General features: G+C 48.6%; 1 long non-coding RNA gene across 1 annotated transcript; it reads right to left on the bottom strand.

Moving 5' to 3' along the window:
* Positions 1–5,078: 5,078 nt before the first annotated feature.
* On the bottom strand, positions 5,079–14,297 carry LOC125407367 (uncharacterized). The gene is made up of 4 exons (XR_007234190.3): positions 13,384–14,297; positions 7,180–7,427; positions 6,639–6,827; positions 5,079–5,873 (listed from the first exon to the last, which is right to left on the bottom strand). It is a non-coding gene; the product is annotated as an uncharacterized LOC125407367 (long non-coding RNA).
* Between the last annotated feature and the right edge of the window lie 4,102 nt (positions 14,298–18,399).

Below are 18,399 nucleotides of genomic sequence, written 5' to 3'. Positions count from 1 at the left end.
TCTGCAAGAAACAGGGTTCCTGGGAGGACCACCCACTTTCTACCCCTTACATACCTGGGACTGTAGGTGAAACACAGCTGTTGAGTGGCAGCCATAAGCGGCTCGCGTTCACTGGTTTTTAGGTGTGCAAATCAAAAGCAACAATATACTGTCTGACAAGGTTAAAAAAAAAATGAATGCCAGTACTGATGTGGGTTTGTAAACAAAGACAAGCTTTTATGGCCTGCAGGAGGGGATCAAATGCATTCAATAACTTGGGCCATTAGAAATTTCTAGCAGATAAAGATATTCTGCAACTCAGCAGTTTCCCTCAGGGTATGTACCCTGGAGCGGAGCACCCAGCTGTGCAAAGAAAAGAAGGTTCATTGCATCTTCTCACCCAGTGGAGGTGGAGGATGGGAAAAAAGCAATTAAAATGTCATCCGCAGGAGAGTTGACAAATCAGTTCCCTGGTAAAATACTCCGTGGTAATAAGAAATAAATTGCTTTTCCATACATCAGCATTAATTTCTCACTGTTGAGAGAAAAGTCTATAATGGATGCATATGGCACAATACCATTTAGTAGTATTGTGTTTTATTAATGCCATTTTTTAAAAGCATGAGAATGCTGAAAGCTAAATTCAGGGGAACGTTTGCCTCTGGGTGTTGCAACAGTAATGAGAAAATTCATAGGTTTTCTTGTGCTGTTGTGCGTGCTCTCTTAAGACAAACTACATTCAGGTGTTTGTTGCAGTCTGTATGATTTTTACACATTTACGACCATTTGAGCTCCCACCCCGCTATGCAGGGAGCTGTTTTGAACTTAGGGGTAAGGAAGGCAAATTCAAATAATGTAACTGAGAATGGGCAGGGTTTGCTGAGAGGCTTTGGGGAAGGGAGCATGCTCACACTGGGACTCTTGTGACCATTGCTTAAGGTTGAGATTGAATAGGCGAGACAGGACAAAAATGCAAGGACTATCGTTATTTAAGAGAAGAATCTCATCTAGTGGTAACAAATGTCTCAGAGTAGCTGGGGTTTGGTACAGGCTGAATTTCATAGGAAGAAGATGAAGGGACAGATCCTGGCGTGCAGGTGGCTTTTTGAGGAAGAAAGGGTGAGCTGTGACCAGCTGCAATGGAGGTACTGTAACAGTCCCCATCACTACCATAAAACTCAGCATGCAGACAGTACCACCTGCCGAAACAAAAGTACCTAATCCATCAGAGCCCATAACTCTGGGAAAGCCTCTTGCTTTTTGGCTTCTGCGGTTCTGCTTCTGGCTAACTGAACTGAAGTATGTCAACCCAGGGTATGTTTTTTGTGCTTGTGGGAGAATTCTGAACACCCAGTGTAATTGCCAGCTGGCTAATAAAGACTCTTCTATTGACTTAAACCATCTCTGAGTAGTCTTCTGTGATGGAATCCTCACACCACCACCAAACAGAAGGGATGGTCTACATTGACAGTAGTCGATAGAGCACATAGATGGTCATTGGAAGTGGCTTGCCCGAAGAAGGGGGCATATCATCTGGGGGAGCCTTCTCTAAGGCTTCTAACTGTCGTTCAGCTAAGGACAGTCCCCAAGGAGGGTTTCATCCATGAGCCATCAGTAATCAGCACTCTAGCACTGAGGGTCCTAAAATGGGCTCTGCACAGCATCTATGACAACCTCTCTTGACCTCAAACAAGCTCAGCCATTGTTAGGAGTGTTTCAGGATTCCAGTTGACCCACTTTAGTGAGGAGCAGGACCTCGTTGCCACCACTACTATTACCCCAGAGGAGTGCTCCCACCCCACCCCTCTGTTGAGTCAGCACCTCTCTTGCAGGCGGCTCATCTGGTGGAGTGACCCACATTTCCATCCTGAGCTTCCAGAGCCCCTTGTCACCAGGCCCTTCTCAGGCGTGGTTCTGTGCTTGTCCTATGATCTTCAGAGTTGGGTGGGAGAGTTTTCCTCTGTCACAGAAGAGCTAGGCCTCACCACACATTAGCATCCCTGACACCTCACGACAAGACAGTTATTCCTTTTCTGGCCTTCTGGTCACTTGACAATGAGCCTGGTTTCAGCAAGAGGCGTCTGGAACTGAAAAGTTTATGAGACTTCCTGACTCCCTTCAAGAATCGAATGTACTGTGTCCTGCAGGGATCAAGACTGCCAGAACTGAAGACAGACATAAATTTCGGTGGCTTCTGCCCTAATCTGCTTTCAATTACTGTGATAAATATCATGACCAAAAAGCAACTTGGAGAAGAAAAGGTTGATTTGGCTTACATGTCCCAATCAGGTCATGAAGAGGGAGGTTTGGTTTACACGTCCCAATCAGTCCACGGTGGAGGGAAACCAAGGCAGAAGTTGAAGCAGAGACCGTAGAGGAACACTACTTCCTGGTTTGTTTTTCATTGCTCATTCAACCTGCCTTTTTTTTTATACAGCCTAGGACCACCAACCCTGGGGTGGCACCACCCACAGTGGGCTGTACCCTCCCTCATCTTTAATCATTAATCAGAAAAGTACTCCACAGACTAGTCTTCTGGTCAACCTGATGAATGCAATTCCTCCATATTGAGACTCCCTCCTCCTAGTTTGTCATATTGACAAAAACCAACCAATATAGTGACAATAAGAGAGGCCACTCCTACCTCTTCTGGCTCCCACTGCCAAGTTTACTACTCAGAAACCAAGGCATCATTTACCTGCCTCCTAGAAGTGAGCCCTTAGGGCCTCACTGCCATCACCTCTTCATTTAAAAGTCGGCGTTTTGGTCCAGTACAAGGCTACACTCAGACTCTCATGGGTAGATCAGATACACTGAAGCCCTCAGAGTCCCTGCCAATGAATCAATTACCCCATACCTACCACAGAAGTGCAAGTGATTCTGGGATATGTAGTCTCCGGACTGGGTGTGTATGTTTCCAGATAAAACTGATGAATGAATGAATGAATGAATGAATGGCTGCCATCAAACCGTAGCAGTTTGTGCCACACTGATGAAGCACAGCAGCAAATCTCACAAATTAAACAGAGAGTGTCTGCTGAGCCGGAACATGCTGGAAGAGCCTGGCCTTTTGAATCAGTCACAGAAGAGTAGCAGAGGGACACAAGCCACAGCCACTCCACAGCAGCTTCCATTGGTTCAGGCCATCTCTGATTGGCACACCCATCCTACTTTCCCCTTTAGCCACGGAGTACCTCTTTTCTGTGTACCCACATGCTGTTACCCTGACCACGTTCCCAACTGAAAATACCAGTGACAAAACAAGTCTCCTCTCCATCCATGGAAACAGAGGGCTTCTGGTGGCTGAGTTGCTGTGCAGTGACAGAGGGGATGCTGTGTGCACACCAGATCCCTCCTTGTTGAATTGAGCACTTGTATTCTAAGTTGTTAGCAACAGGCTTAGAGCAGAGCCTGTGGCCAGGAACAGGCCTGAAGGGAGCTGCCTCAGCCCGCACTCAAGAACTGGACAGAGTGGAGAGACCGAAGCCCAACCCTCTGCCCCAGTTCAGGCCAGCTCCAAAGGGCTGTCCCGGTCCCAGGCTGTCGTCGCATTCTGGATCAGCTGGGGCCACTGCCAGGACTGCATTGCACCTATGTGTCTCGTTGCCCACGGCTGCACGGCTGCACTCCTCAGTCTCTCACCTGCTTCCTGGATGCCTCACCAGCAATGCTCCCATGGAGAACCTCCCCCACTCCTCTCTGAAACAAGGCAGAAGTCTTGGAGCCCAGATTGGCCAGTTTACATTCATAAGTGTGCCACAGCTCTGCCATGTACCCATACCCGTGCCCTAAGCAGAAAGGGGCAAAAGAGGAAGAAGAGAAGAAGGAAGGAAGGAAGGAAGGGAGGGAGGAAGGAAGGAAGGAAGGAAGGAAGGAAGGAAGGAAGGAAGGAAGGAAGGAAGGAAAGACGGAGGGAGGGAGGGAGGGAGGGAGGGAGGGAGGGAGGGAGGGAGGGAGGGAGGGAGGGAGAGAGGAAGAAAGGCAGACAAGACAGACAAACTGGGCATGATGGCACACGCCTTTAATCCCAGCACTCTGGAGGCAGAGGCAGGCAGATCTCTGAGATAGAGGCCAGCCTGGTCTACAGAGTAAGTTCCAGGACAGCCAGGGCTACACAGGGAAACCCTGTCTTGAAAAAAACAAAAGTTAAAAAAAAAAGAAAGGCAAAACCTCTTCACAGTTCTGCTGTACCCAAAAGGCTGTGTTTCATCCCCATTCAACTTTCTCACCAGCGGGAACTGAGGGGACTGCTTTCAAAAGTAACTTTCTCAGCGGTGACTTTGAAAGCCCAATTCAAGTAGGGTTTAGTTTGTAGAGGAAGGGTCAGTGTTGGCTGGGCAATGGGGATATTAGTGTGACTATCACAGAAAAAGAAGACAGTGCACCCAGCAAGGGTTCCCAGGACAAGGAGTGTCATGAGGCTCCCTAGAGTGCAGAAGCCAGGTGTTGCAGGGAGCCTGCTTGTTTGTCTAGCTTAGCCCCGAAATAACCACACAGAAAACTGTATTAATTAAAACACTGCTTGGCCCATTAGCTCTAACTTCTTATTGGCTAACTCTTACATCTTAGTTTAACCCATTTCTATTAATATCACCACGTGCCAGTGACTTAGCGGCTAAGTTTTGGTAACATGTCTTACTCTGACTTAGTTTGCTTTTTATCTATTGCTGTGCTAAAGACCCCCACTCAAAGCAGCTTTGTGAGGAAAGGGTTCATTTCACCTTACAGGTCATAGTCCATCATGAAGGCAAACCAGAGCAGCAACACGAGGCCAGAGCCAGAAAGCAGGAAGTGAGGCAGAGGCCATGGAGGAGTGCTGCTTCCTGGCTTGCTTTCCGTGGCTGGCTCAGCCTGCTTTCTTTTACAACCGAAGACCTTTTGCCCAGGGCTGACACTATCCACAGTGGTCTGGGACTTCTCACATCAATCATTAATCAAAAGAATGCCCCCCCCAAGACTTGCCTACAGGCCAATCTGATGAAGGTAATTCCTCTATCGAGATTCTTCTTCTCAGGTTTGTCTAAGTTTTGTCAAGATGACAAAACCCAACCAAAAACCAACCAACAAACAAACCAACCAACCAACCCATTTGGTCTTCGGTTGTAAAAGAAAGCAGGCTGAGTGGGAATCTTTAGCACAGCAATAGATAAAAAGCAAACTAAGTCAGGTCCTGAGACTGAGCGGGGTGGCTGTGCTCTTTGCGCTTTTCCATATGCGTCCTTGCCTCTGCAGAACCCCCTGGGAGGGGCAAAAATGACTTCTTTCAGCAAAGTTGCACTTCCTGCCTCTTCCGATCTTTCACGGGTCAGTTCCGGCTCATGACACCCCTGTCTCGGGTGGCTCTTGAGAATGAGCTAGTACATTCCACGTGGCAAGCTCTTCCTGCAGAGGGTCCTGGCGCAGCTTTCTCACCCAGCTCTTAGAATTCACACTGAGGTAAAGAGGTGCTGTGGCGCATGCATTGTCTCCTTCCCGAAGGCCTCGTAGCTGAATGTGACACGTGCCTTCTCCTGAGCACTAGAGGTCAGAGTTGAATGTCACAACTCATGGGGACAAAGTGGGGGTGTCAGCAAGTGTTTGGTTGGTTGATTGGTGGGGTTTTTGTTTTGTTTTGCTTCGCTTTGTTTTCAGCTTCTGGAGCCGCCTGTGTCCCTTGCCCCTTCCTCTCTCTGATTGAATATGTGTCACTCCACCTCTGCAGCTGTCCCTGTATCTTCTCATCTCCTTACAAGGATCGGTGCTGGGGCTGGAGAGATGGCTCAGTGATTAAGAGCATTGCCTGCTCTTCCAAAGGTCCTGAGTTCAATTCCCAGCAACCACATGATGACTCACAACCATCTGTAATGAGGTCTGGTGCCCTCTTCTGGCCTGCAGGCATACATGTAGACAGAATACTGTATACATGATAAATAAATATTAAAAATAATAAAATAAATATTAAAAATAAAGTAATAAGAGTTAAACATTTAAAAAAACAAGGATCTGTGCTTACTTATGCTAATACCAAGACAACCCAGGATCTTAGTTTTATCATTCTTAAAAACTGCTTTCAATCCCTGAAGGAACACCCATGGTCCCAGGATTAGACCATGGAAACTTTTGGGGCCATTATCGGATCATTGCAAAGATTCAGGACATAGCAAAGGTCCTCAGTCCCCTACAGTGAGAGACAGGCCCTTCTCACTGCACCTGTCCCTGACTCCATCCAGCCTTTCCCATACTTCAGGGTGAGTCTCTAGCAGTATCCCATTTATTGCCACCAAAGTCAGCCTGAGCTGAGGTGGTAGTCCTCGGGAGGAAAAGTACAGCTCTGACTGGCTCATACCATAAAGGGACTTTATGGTTTGTGTAATTGTAAAAGGATACAGGTAACTTATGGTTTGGAGACAGGCCAAGACAGATGATGGTCTATGGTGCCCACCCCCCCCCCCCGTACTTTCTCCCTGTGTGCTCTCTCTCTTGCTCTCATCTCTCTTCCTGCACCCCTCTCTCATTGCCTCTCCCCTCGTTCTCTCGTTGTTTCATTTATTCTTTGATAGTTGCACACCTGTATGTGATACATCTTAATCACACCCACTCCAATTCCTTCCTCCTCCCTTCACGAGTCTTCCCCTCCCCCCACCTACCGTCCTGCCCTCTCTACTGTTCCCGCTGCTCACCGAGTCCAGTTAGTGCCGCCGGCATGCACGTGGGTACAGGACCATGTGTTAGTTGCCTTTTGTTGCTGTGGTAAAGCATCGGGTCCAAAAGCACTTACGGAAGACAGGGTTTATTTCGGCTCATGGTTCCAGTGGAATGGAGTCCACCATGGTGGAGAGGGCATAGCAGCAGGAAGCCAGAGCCTGAAGCTGAGAGATCATATCTTCAACTAACAGACGCAAAAAACAATGAACAGGAAGTGGCCAAGGCTATAAACCCTCAAAGCCCCCACAGCTGACCCACAGTGACATGTTTTACCCAGCATGCCTGCACCTCCAACGGAGAATTAAGTCTTCAAATACATGAGCCCACGAGGGACATTTCTCATTCAGACCATCGCAAGTCATTCACTAGAGCATGGGAAACCTATCAGCAGCCACACTCCCAAAGAAAAATGACAACCCCTCCCAACAGCCTTCCTTTGTTAGTAGTTCCTCGGCTAGGGTAACACTTTATGAGCACCCCTCCCGTGCACGCGACAGTGCTGACTGGCTTTGTTACCTTGTGTGGGTAGACATAACTGCTGTGACTTCGTGAGTGTAATGGCCACATCTTGTCCATTATACAGCGCTCATTCTCATTCTCCAGCTCTGGCATCCTGTCTCCCCTCGCTCCCGTGATGCTCCCCAAGCCTTGGGGACAATGGATGAACACAGGTGTCTCCTTTAGGGCTGAGTACTCAATAGTCATTTATTCTCAGCACTCGGAGTAGTTTGGAATTGACTGCTGCACACTGCAGAGTAGCTTCTCTGAACAAGGTAATAGACATAAATATTTAAGAAGGCAGTTTGACAACACGTCCATTTAGCAGAAGAGCCATAGTAGGCTTTCCCCTAGGGCCTATGACCTCCCTAGCCATGGATCTTTGACCATGTTTACAGTACCAGGCATGAATTCCCTCCTGTGTAGCAGGCCTCACATCTAATTTTAAAAGTGGTTGACCACCCTATAGCAGTCTTGTCGCTATTGCACGAGTGGGCACAGCTTTCCTGGCAGAGCTGGTACTGTACGGTCGACCTGTGACAAAGCTTGGGATGCTCAAACAGTTCTTCTTTATCTCTGGCTGTTGTAGTCTCTACATTCTGCTCAAGAATTGCAAGCAAGATGGAAAGTGCTAGATCACCCAAGGCCCCTCAGAGACTTATGCACCTGCGTTTTCTTCATAGGAGCTGGCCGACTTCTGTGAGTGCTGCCCAGTAAGGAGGATGTTACAGTTTGGAAGTGATATGTTCCCCCCACAGGTTCGTGTGTGTGAATCTTTGGCTCCCAGCAGCTGGTGGCTTTAGGGAAGCGTGTCATTGGGAATGGACTTTATGGATTTAGCCTGGTCCAAGCTCTCTCTACTTCATAGTTGCCTATGCAATGCCATCAGGCAAGGACCAATCTTACCATACCCTCTCAAACCATGAGTCAAGATCAATCCTTCCTCCCTTAAATTGGATTCTATTCACTATAACAAAGCCAGGAAGCATGTGGGGAAGACTGGTCAGTGTGTCAAAGGCTTGTCAAAAATACAACTGGATAGAAAAAAAATATATGTGTTCCACGTCTGAAGAGAAGTTAATATACACAAATCTTTTAAGTAAGAAGGTCAAAGAGTCCCAGCAGGAAATAGATGTGATTTTTATAATTAAGTATGCGTTTTTAAGACTTGTGCGAAACAAATCAAGATATTCAAGCAAAAAAATACAAATTCTTAGCAAATAAAAGCTGGGCATATGGCACACACTTGTAACATCAGCACCCAGGAAGCAGAAACAAGAGGAGCCTGAGCTCAAGGACTGCCTTTGTTTTACAAAGGAAATTGTTTAAGCCAGGCCTTGGAGTTAAGACAATCTTAGCACTCAGGAAGGTGGGGTAGGAGGATCCTGGATACAAGGCATGCCAGGGTTGCAGAATGAGTTCAAGACCATTCTGGGCAAGTTAATTCAACACTGTCTCAAAATAAGAAGTAAAAAGAGGGCTGGGATGTAGTTCAGTGACTGAGCAGGAGCTCAGTATATTTGAATACCTAGGTTCAATCCCCAGTACTGGAAAAATAAAAGTCATTTATAGTATACTATATTAGAAAAGGCCTATTTCCAACTTTTGTTGAATGGCGTTTTATATGTAGACCAAGAAGATTCTAGAAGTCCATTGTATGAGTTAAGATGTTTCCAGATGAACAAAACATGCACTGACTTAAACAATTACGGGAAGTTGCTAGTTGCATAATGAGAAAACTGGGAATAAGACAGGCTTTGGACACAGCCAGCCCAGGCTGCAGATCCACTTGCGGGCTGTGTTCTTGCCTTTGACCTCCTTCCTGTGGTAATGAAACTGCAAACTGACTTCCCTCCTTCATAGGGTGACTGCCAGTACCCAGCAGTGCTGCAGGCACCTGGAAGAGTTTGCCTTGAAGTGATGAATCTGGTCCTAAGCCAAGCATGGTGCCCAGGTGAATGCCCTGCACTGCCCGGCTTCAGCTTAGATGCCACTTGTCACTGTGTCTCTGTGGGTTCCACATCTGATTTTTGTTATTATTATTCCCTAAGTAGTACACTATGACAACTATCTACATAGATTTGCACTGTATTGGGTGTTATGTAATCTAAAAATGATTAAAGCTCTTGGAAAAGTTGGTGTAGGTTCTGTGAAAATACTGTATTCTGTGTACATGTACGCACATACATGTGGGTGCTCATCACATGTGTGCACATGCATGTAGATTCTCGGAGGGTTGTATTGAATATCTTGTTCAGTCCCTCTCCGCCTTGTTTTCTGAGACAGGATCTCTCAACCTGGAGCACACCGATTTGGCTAGTCTGGCCAGCAAACAGCTAGGATCCCCCTGCCATTACCTTACAGATGTGGGCCACCATGCCCAGCTTTTACATGAGTGCTGGGGATCTGAACTCGGGTCCTCATCCTTTTGCAGCAAGCGCATTACCGAGTAAGCCATACCCTTAGCCATGCTCTTTTATGTAAAACATATGGGTTGGAGCGTCTGATAACTGCAGTGGAAAGATGCTGAAGGCCGACTGAACTTGACACCCCTAAATCAATCACTCTGTGAAGAGGCACAGCCCTACTCTGATTGGCTTAGGTGACTCACCCTGGACACAGAGTAGGGGCAACTCTTCTTCATCCCCCAAGTCCACTAAAATACAGAGCTTTGAAGAAGATGGGTGGCCATTCAAATCCACCTCAGCAAAGTACTCTAGTGCTAACAATTGTCCCCTGGGTTGGAAGTTAGCTAGGGACATGTTATCTATCAGGATACATGCAATATATTGCCAGACTAAGAAATATCTTACAAGGCTTGTCTTGCACAATCACTCATCAATTTTACTATTATGAAGCTTTCCCATAGGAGAAAGCAGTCATGCCTTGCACGCAGTAAAATTTATAATTTTAGTCAGGAGGTGGTGACTCATGCGTTTAGTCCCAGCGCTTGGGAAGCAGAGGCAGATGGATCTCTGAGTTTGAGGCCAGATTAGTCTACAGCACGAGTTCCAAGTCAGCCACAGAGAAACAGTGTCTCAAAAAAAAAGTTTATACTTGCCATCCTTCTTTTCTTTCTTTTTTTTAAAAACTTTATTTATTTATTTATTACGTATACAGTATTCTTCCTACAGGTATACCTGCAGGCCAGAAGAGGGCACTAGATTTCATTACAGATGGTTGTGAGCCACCATGTGGTTGCTGGGAATTGAACTCAGGTCCTTTGGAAGAACAGCCAGTGCTCTTAACCCCTGAGCCATCTCTCCAGCCCCTTTTCTTTCTTTTTAGATTTAAATTTATTTTATTTTATGTGTGTGGGTCTTTTGCCAATATGTTTGTCTGTGCACCATATTAAATGCAGTACCCAGAGAGGCCAGAAGAGGGCATTGGATTCCCAGGGAGCTGCAGTTACAGACCACGTGGACCACTCTGTGGGTGCTGAAAATCCAGCCTGAGTCCTCTGGAAGAGCAGCCAGCACTCTTAACTGCTGCCTGACAGTCCATTTTTTGTTCTTGAGATATTTAAATTGTCCTATTGTAAAACAAAGAGGGTCCAGGACAGGGATTCTGGGGGGCCTTATCTGGTACATTGAACAAGTTAAGACTACCAGGGGACTTTCAGGATGAGTGTAACACAGTGGACAGATAAGTCAGAAAAAGTCCCCTGGCAGCAGAGAAGCCCCTGGAACTGCACTCCTGGCTCTGGTGAACACCCGCTCCTACCTGTTAGTGTTGTCCCATTCTCACTGGCTCCTGCTCTGCAGAGTGGCATCTGGAGAAGCAGCGACAACTAGGGGTTGTCCCCAAAAGCAGCAGCTTTCAGGTGGGAGGCTCAGGGTGCTGGGGACCATGGGTTCCTGGCTGTGAAGAAGATGTCTACCCAGGGGGAGAGCAAAGCTGCACACAAACACAGCAGGTAAAACAGAAAGAAAGAAAGAAAGAAAGAAAGAAAGAAAGAAAGAAAGAAAGAAAGAAAGAAAGAAAGAAAGAAAGAAAGAAAGAGGGAGGGAGGGAGGGAGGGAGGGAGGGAGGGAGGGAGGGAGGGAGGGAGGGAGGGAAGGAAGGAAGGAAGGAAGGAAGGAAGGAAGGAAGGAAGGAAGGAAGGAAGGGCGAGCACCAGTGAAGGTTTTACAGGCTGGATCCAGCGCTTCCTGAGCCCATTGCCTTGCCCTTCTTAATCACAGGCAATCATGACACCCCTGTGACAGCGGCCCTGGGAAAGATGACACACAGTGCAGCTGGGAGAAGACACCAAAGGCCGCCTGGTGACACCGAAGGAGATGCCTGGGCAGGCTTCACCCTCAGCTTTCCATGACTTCCCACTTCCCTGACCCTTCACATCTGTGGACCACTGTGGTCCTCACACCTCTAGTACTGGAGGAGAGAACAAGCTTCCAGGCAAGAGAGACCCAGCTTCTACCACCACGAGCCTGCCCAAAGCCAGGGTCAGCACGTACCATTAGCCCTCCCTTGCAGTGAGACAAAGGCTTGGGCCAAAGCCGCCTGCCAGCAAAAAGCCTTAAGTAGAAAGAGTGGGTATCTTGGGCTGCTTGGGGTGGGTGGCTCAATGCAAAAATATCATGTTGGAGGTGACAGCCTAGATGGTGCCAAGGAGCCCCATGGGAGCAGGACTGCTGATGCCTACATGGAACCCCAGTTCAGTTCTTCCCCTAACCAGCTTTTCTGCCCTCTCCTTGCCCTCATAGGGCAGCAGGAGGGTTGGAAGTTGGGGAACTTACTGCTAAGCATGTCCGCTTTGGATGCCAAGCCCTGTGTGGAGGGCATTGGCCAGCAGAGGGCAGAAGCCTAGCTAGCTATGGCAGGCAAAGGCGTAGTCTCCAGCCGGGGACTGGGCCCCTTCGGTAAAGGCTGTCATGCTGTCTATGACCCTTTATGCCCATTCTGCATCTCGAACAGCCTATGTCTGAAACCCACCTCCTCGCTCTATCCCTACTCTTCTGGTTACGCCAATAGCCCAGCAGGTGACAACCCTCCCCACACTGCCACCGACCACTTATTCAGTAGCGGCAGACTGGTTGTTGAGAACATGCTCATCAAATAAACTAGAACGAATTTAGACCCTTGTCCCCAAAGGCTAGAGGCCACAGAAGCCTCGTCCTAAAGGCCCGGACACTCCTTCCTTGCTGATCCTACCGGCTCCTTTACCGCCGGGGGCCAGAGCCAAGTGCTCAGGTTACTCTGGGCCGAGGTGTATTCTGAGAAGAATGGGCTTAGCTTCAGGGCTGGGTCACATTGCCTCAGCCTTAGTCCTTTCCTGGGACAGTATGGTAGTGTTGGGAGGTAGTGGGGAAGTGGCCTGAGTCTCACCTCTCCCGCTTGTAAATGGGGATTATGGTTTCTGCCCTGCCCATGCCACAGACCTTCTGTTAAGATCTGGGCTGGGGGAGGCAGAACTGGACTAGGGAGGGGGGAGGAAAAGGGGAAAAGAAAGCTGAGTCACGGCTGGCTTCCTCTTGTTGAAAGCCCCAGCTGAGCAACTGGATAGTCCCTTAACCCAGACTGCCCCTTTGGGCTCTCAGCTCGGCTCATTCCTAAGGGCTGTCAGAACTAGAATCTGGCTTTCACATGCCAGGGAAGGCACGGCGGACAGAGCAGGAGCCAGGCTTGAGAGCATGCCCTACCCAGTTCCTTATTTCTCTGTTTCACTCTCGTCAGATGCCACCATTGCCTGTCCCATTCACAGCTGCTTTTCCAACTGCCAAGTGTCCTGTTCATGGCCCAGCAAGGACTGTGCAAGCCAAGGAAGAGGACCCTGACTCCTTTTAGCTCCCCACAGGGATCTCTCCCCACTATGGCTGCCCATTATCCTCTAAAGGAGCAAGACCCATTCCAGCGCCTATGGGAAAACTCGGCTGTGAGGTTCAGCCCTCTCGTAGGGTCTCTCTTTCTCTCCCGCTCCCCAGTCCTCTCTGTACTGACTTCAGGACCCTTCCAGCCTGTTGCTGAGCCCCCTGGAGTCCCACAGCCACAGGGCATCCAACCCTAGCTTCTGTTTCCTTCTGTGGTTTGTGCCTCCCACCACAGGCCTCCCCATCCCGAGTGCCTGTTGACTTGGCAGTATCTTTCTGCAGCATCTCTGAGGTACCAGAGCTACCTCTTAGATGACCCAAGCTCCACGGGACCTAAGTATGTCCTAGCCACCCTCTCGTTGAGCCTTCCCATGCTGTCTATAAAAGAAGAAACCAGTTCCACCTCGCATACCTCATAGGTAAAGATCAAAGAAGCGATTTCCTGGATGTTTGTGTTAAGAGTTTTTTGGATTTCACGTTTTCTTTGACTGATGAATCTATTTCCTCTATCATATCTTTAACTCCTGAGAGTTTCTCTTCCATATTCTGTTGGCTATGCAAGCATCTGTAGTTCCTGTTTGTTTACCCAGATTTTTTTATTTCCAGAATTCCCTCGGTTTGTGTTTTTCTTTATTGCCTCTATTTCAGTTTTCAAGTCTTGAACTATTTACTTCACCTATCGGACTGTTTTTTTTTCTTAGTTTTCTTAGTTTTCTTTAAGAGATTTATTGATTTCTTTCAACTTTTTTGTTCGTCTTTTCCTCCATTTCTTTAAGGGATTTTTTTCATTTCCTCTTTAAGGGTCTCTGTCATCTTCATAAGGCTCTAGTTAAAGTCATTCATTTTCTTCCACTTCTGAGTTATATTGTCCAGGTCTCCCTGCTGTAGGACCGCTAGGTTCTGGTGTTGCCATATTGCTTTTTAGGTTGTTGACTGCATTCTTGCATTGGCGCCTACCCATCACTTCCTTCCGAAAACTGGTGCAGGCAGTGTCTTTGCCTCTTGGTCCAATATTTGTAGACGGTGTCAAGTTGCCCTGGCGAGAAGCAATCTCCTGCCAGCACAGGGGCCGGGATTTAGTTAGCACAAAGGCAACTCAGCAAACAATTCTCTCCCGAAGACTGATTCTGAAATTTGCTGAGAGCAGGAGCTCCAGAACCCCACAGTTCCTCCCCAAGTCCATGGCTGATTAGGTGGCACTATGCCAGGCTGAGTCCCACTTCCTTACTGTGGGATGCAAAGCTGAGTGGTCACCCAGGGCTCCTGCCCTGGCTGCAGCCGTTCTCGCTGTCCTGATGCAGAGACTGTTGGCCCCGGGGGATGATGTTAGCCTGGCAAATGGGTCTCTTTCTAATGACTCCCTATGGCCACAGTCACAGACACACTGTCCTGCTTACTTCCTGTTTCCTTTTCTAGAGGGGAAGAAGGTGGGTTTCTTTCTGTGCAAGCTTAGGCAGGAGACAAAGCAAGCTCTATGTACTTGAGCCTTGCCTCTCCCTACGCATGTTGCTCCCAGGATTGTCACAAAACGTACATAACAAACAGCCTTAACCAAGTGACTGGGGACCAAGGATATGACCAGATGCCTTTGAGAGTCACAGAGGGTGGGGACTTCCATTGCTCCATCCTGCACTGTACCCCTTGCAAGTGGGCAAGCTAAGTCCTAGAGCCCAGTGAACCATTCAAGGAAGAGAGGAACTAGTTCTACAATCCAGATAAAGCCGAGGCTATATCTGGAGTTCCTCTACTCTGCGCGTGTGCGCGTGCGTGCGTGCGTGCGTGCATGTGTGTGTGTGTGTGTGTGTGTGTGTGTGTGTACATTTACATGTGTGTGCTCATGTATCACAGGGTGGATGAAGAGGACAAAAGTTGACGCCAGGTGCCTACATCAGTCTCTCTCTTGACCTTACTTTTCACGACACAGCCTTTCACTGAACCTAGAGGTTGACAAGCAAACCCCAGGGATCCTCCGCTCTCTACCTCCCCAGCTCTGGAATTCAAAGTACACACCACCTCACCCAACCCTTTTTCAGTGGGTTCTAAGGATTGAGCCTGAATCCTCATATTTTTTTGTGGCTGTCCCTTTAACAACTGAACCATCTTCCCAGCTACTCCTTTGTTTTTATTTTAAGCAATTAGTTTATTATTAATTTGTTCCTTTATTTTCACAGTGGTGGAGATGAAGCCCAGGGCATTGTGATTGCTTAATGCTGAACACACCCTATCTCTGCCCCTCCACTCTAGCCAAAGTGAGCACCCTCCTTCCCACAAGGGGGCAGGACAAAAGAGAGAGGGGCAAGTCAGAGAGGGTGGTGGCCACAGGACTGGGAAGGATGTGAGGGTACAGATGGGCAGGGGGACTTTGAGAATCTCCCCCTCTCAGCCCTAGTTCCTGGGATGGTTTCTGGGGCTATAACTGGCAGTGTGTCAGAAGGGCATCCCCAACATAGACTGATCCACATTCTGACTGCCTAAGAACAGTTACTCACAGGGAGCCCCGCAGCCTGGGCTCTGCTCACTGAGAGCCAAGCTTCAGTCTGAACGTGGGAACATAGCCCAGGCCCCACGGTCAGCACATAGGACCCAGAGAGACCTGCTGGATCCTGGATCCCTTTGCCTGCTTTCAGGGGACAGAGACAAAGAGAAAAGAAAGCATTACCTGGCTGAATCACACAAGTCCCTTAGCTTCCAGTCAGAGACCTCTTGTACCGTCTGCCCGCCCGTGACAGAGGCCACTGTTTTGAGTAGACAGCAGAAGAGGCTGGCTACAGTGGCAGCCCTGTGCCCAACGCTGGGGCAAGTCCCACTCAGACATTGACCCCTCAGCTGTCCTTTGAGGCGGGCGCTGTAAACAAGTGCTTTGGGCCCCTGCCCTCGGGTGACACAGGGTAGGGTCCCACTGTGTTGTACTGCCAGCTGGGATGATCGTGTCACTGAGGGTGACATGAAATATGCAGGTTCTCCCCGATCCAATCCCAAACCCACAGAATCAGCATCTCTGGGGAGGAGCTGTGCCTCCCCGCCCTCAGTGGTCTCATGAGCAATGGCACAGTTTGATGCATCCCCAGGGAAAGGGACCTCACACCCCGGCCCACCAATGGAGGACAAGTGAATGGAATTTTCCCCATCCTGGAACATCAGAGGCTGTGGCCCATTTGCAAGTCCTGCTGCTGAGCTAATTAGGGCTGCTGTTCTATTTCTACTCAATACCTAAATGAGGTCACCAGCCTGGTGTGTCTGAAAGGAGGCTGATGAGGAGACCAGGGGTAGCTGGGCTGGCAGGCAGGCTTCATCTCCCAGGGAGAGTGTGGAACCTGGAGTCCAAATAGCAGGAGCAACTGCAGAAAAGCTTCCTGAGTATCGGATGTGGGATTTGAAGTGATGAAGCCAGCGATGTCCCAGCAAGGCAAGAGGAATGGCCTCCCTAGCCAGTCCAAACTGTCCTCATGTGGTTCTCCCCAGTCAGAACTCCTGACATCTTAGAAGTTCACTCTCAAGGCCCCCAGACTAGCCTCTTGGTCCTTTGGTTGCTCCTCCTTTCAGTATCAGCAAGCCCGCCCCACCCCACCCACCCCCACCCCGCTCCACCCCAGGTAGTTAAAGGGACTTGCAAGTGTTCAAAACTGTCGGCTCAATCTGGAAGTCAAATCTGAGGCCTTTCTACTATCCCCAACAAATGTCTCCACTGTGTGCCCTAAACCCTGGGCTCTCACTTTATGGGTTCAGCTAGTGACCTCTCCATTTTACGAAATACTTTATATTGGCCACATTGGACAGCAGCATGGCATCCTATATGGTGGTTTTAGTGAGCATATTTACAGAGAGCATGGAAGCGAGGTTCTTCGGGGGTGCTTTTGGCAATGTCTGGGCGGGGGTTATCCTTTCATTCTGGGAGTCACTACTGGCATCTCGTGAGTGGAAGCATTCCTCAGTGCTGCGGACAGCCCTGCCACACCCGGTGAGGGTACTCAGCCACTGCCAGGAGTTTGAATTAGAATCTTTGCCCACTTGGATCTGTGAGCTGACTGTCATTTTATAAGCAGAAAAGCTGAGGTTTTTGGGAACAAACACAGATTCTCATCACTAACACACACACAGCTGAAAGTTTTTTTTTGGATTTTAAGTGGATTTTAGTTGGCCACATGGGCACCACTTTGTTGTTAGAGGGCCACTTGTTTGTTCCTGGCTGCTCAGCCCTGAAATAATCACACAGAAACTGTATTATTTAAAACACTGCTTGACCCATTAGCTCTAGCTAGATGTTAGCTTATTGGCTAACCCTTATATATTAATTCAACCCATTTCTATTAATCTGTGTATTGCCACGAGGCTGTGGCTTACTGGGTAAAGTTCCTGTGTCTATCTCCAATGGGGATACATGTCTTCTCCTGACTCGGCCTTCCTTCTTCAAGCATTCAGTTTAGTCCCCCTTCCCCATCCCTCCCCCCTCCCCGTCTACCTCTATTCCCTGCGCAGGCCCAAGACAGTTTCTTTATTAACCAATGGTATTCACAGCATACAGAGGGGAATCCCACATCACCCAAGCCCCCCCACCATCCTCCTTGCTGTCCTACTGGGGCCATAGTGTCCTTCCAGGATCCCCTCTTCTGCCAGTTGTCCTTATGTGTAGTGGGTGGCAGGGCACCTAGTCACCACAGACCTGCTTCTGAGAGCCTGGAGTAACAAGTGTAATGACGTTGGCACAGTAGGGAGACATCAGGACTGTCCTAGACATCAGAACTGTCACATGTTCACTAAGCAGTCTCAAGTATGACCTTCAGCCCAGACACACAATCCCATTGGCTCCTTGGAACACTTCCTGTCTCACAATGGCAGGTACCTGCCCACCCAGACATGAAACCCGGCAGGGGTGGGACCCAGACCCTTATTACCCACGCCTTGTCAATCACTCACTGCACACATCACCCTGGATCCATATCCATCTATGTCCATTACCACTGCCTCGATTGGTCTAGGATATGCCAATCTGTAACTGAAGCAGAAACCACCTGGTTTTGTTTTGCTTTTCCCAGTGCCGAGAATCAAACAAGGGGAGGGGGCACGACAGAGAGGCAGCTGTTGGACCCGGGGGAAGAGGGTAGATAAACAGGAGCTCAAAGGAGAGGCAAAATGTGTAAGGGACACAGTTCAGATCCGTTTTCTCACTGAAAAGCCAAGCCAAACCCACAGAGAGGCAATTTACACCAATTAGGATATGTCAATGCAAAAACAACTCTCTCCTTAAAGGGGATAGGAGAGCGATGATTCCGAAGCTAAATTTGAGTGACCGTGGCCCAGGAACACAGGCTTAGGCTGCCCCAAACTCCATGTTCCAGTATGAAGTACATTCATGAAGGTTTTACAGCCACGGGATCAAGAGTCATTTATCAAGGTCCTTTCCAAACATGCTGGTGGAGACGTCAGAGAG

This window comes from Myodes glareolus, chromosome 19, assembly GCF_982192425.1.
Source record: "Myodes glareolus chromosome 19, mMyoGla1.1, whole genome shotgun sequence".
Taxonomy (NCBI): Eukaryota; Metazoa; Chordata; class Mammalia; order Rodentia; family Cricetidae; genus Myodes; species Myodes glareolus.
The sequence above is the reverse complement of the archived record's forward strand: the minus strand, read 5'-3'. Positions and strand labels throughout refer to the sequence as shown.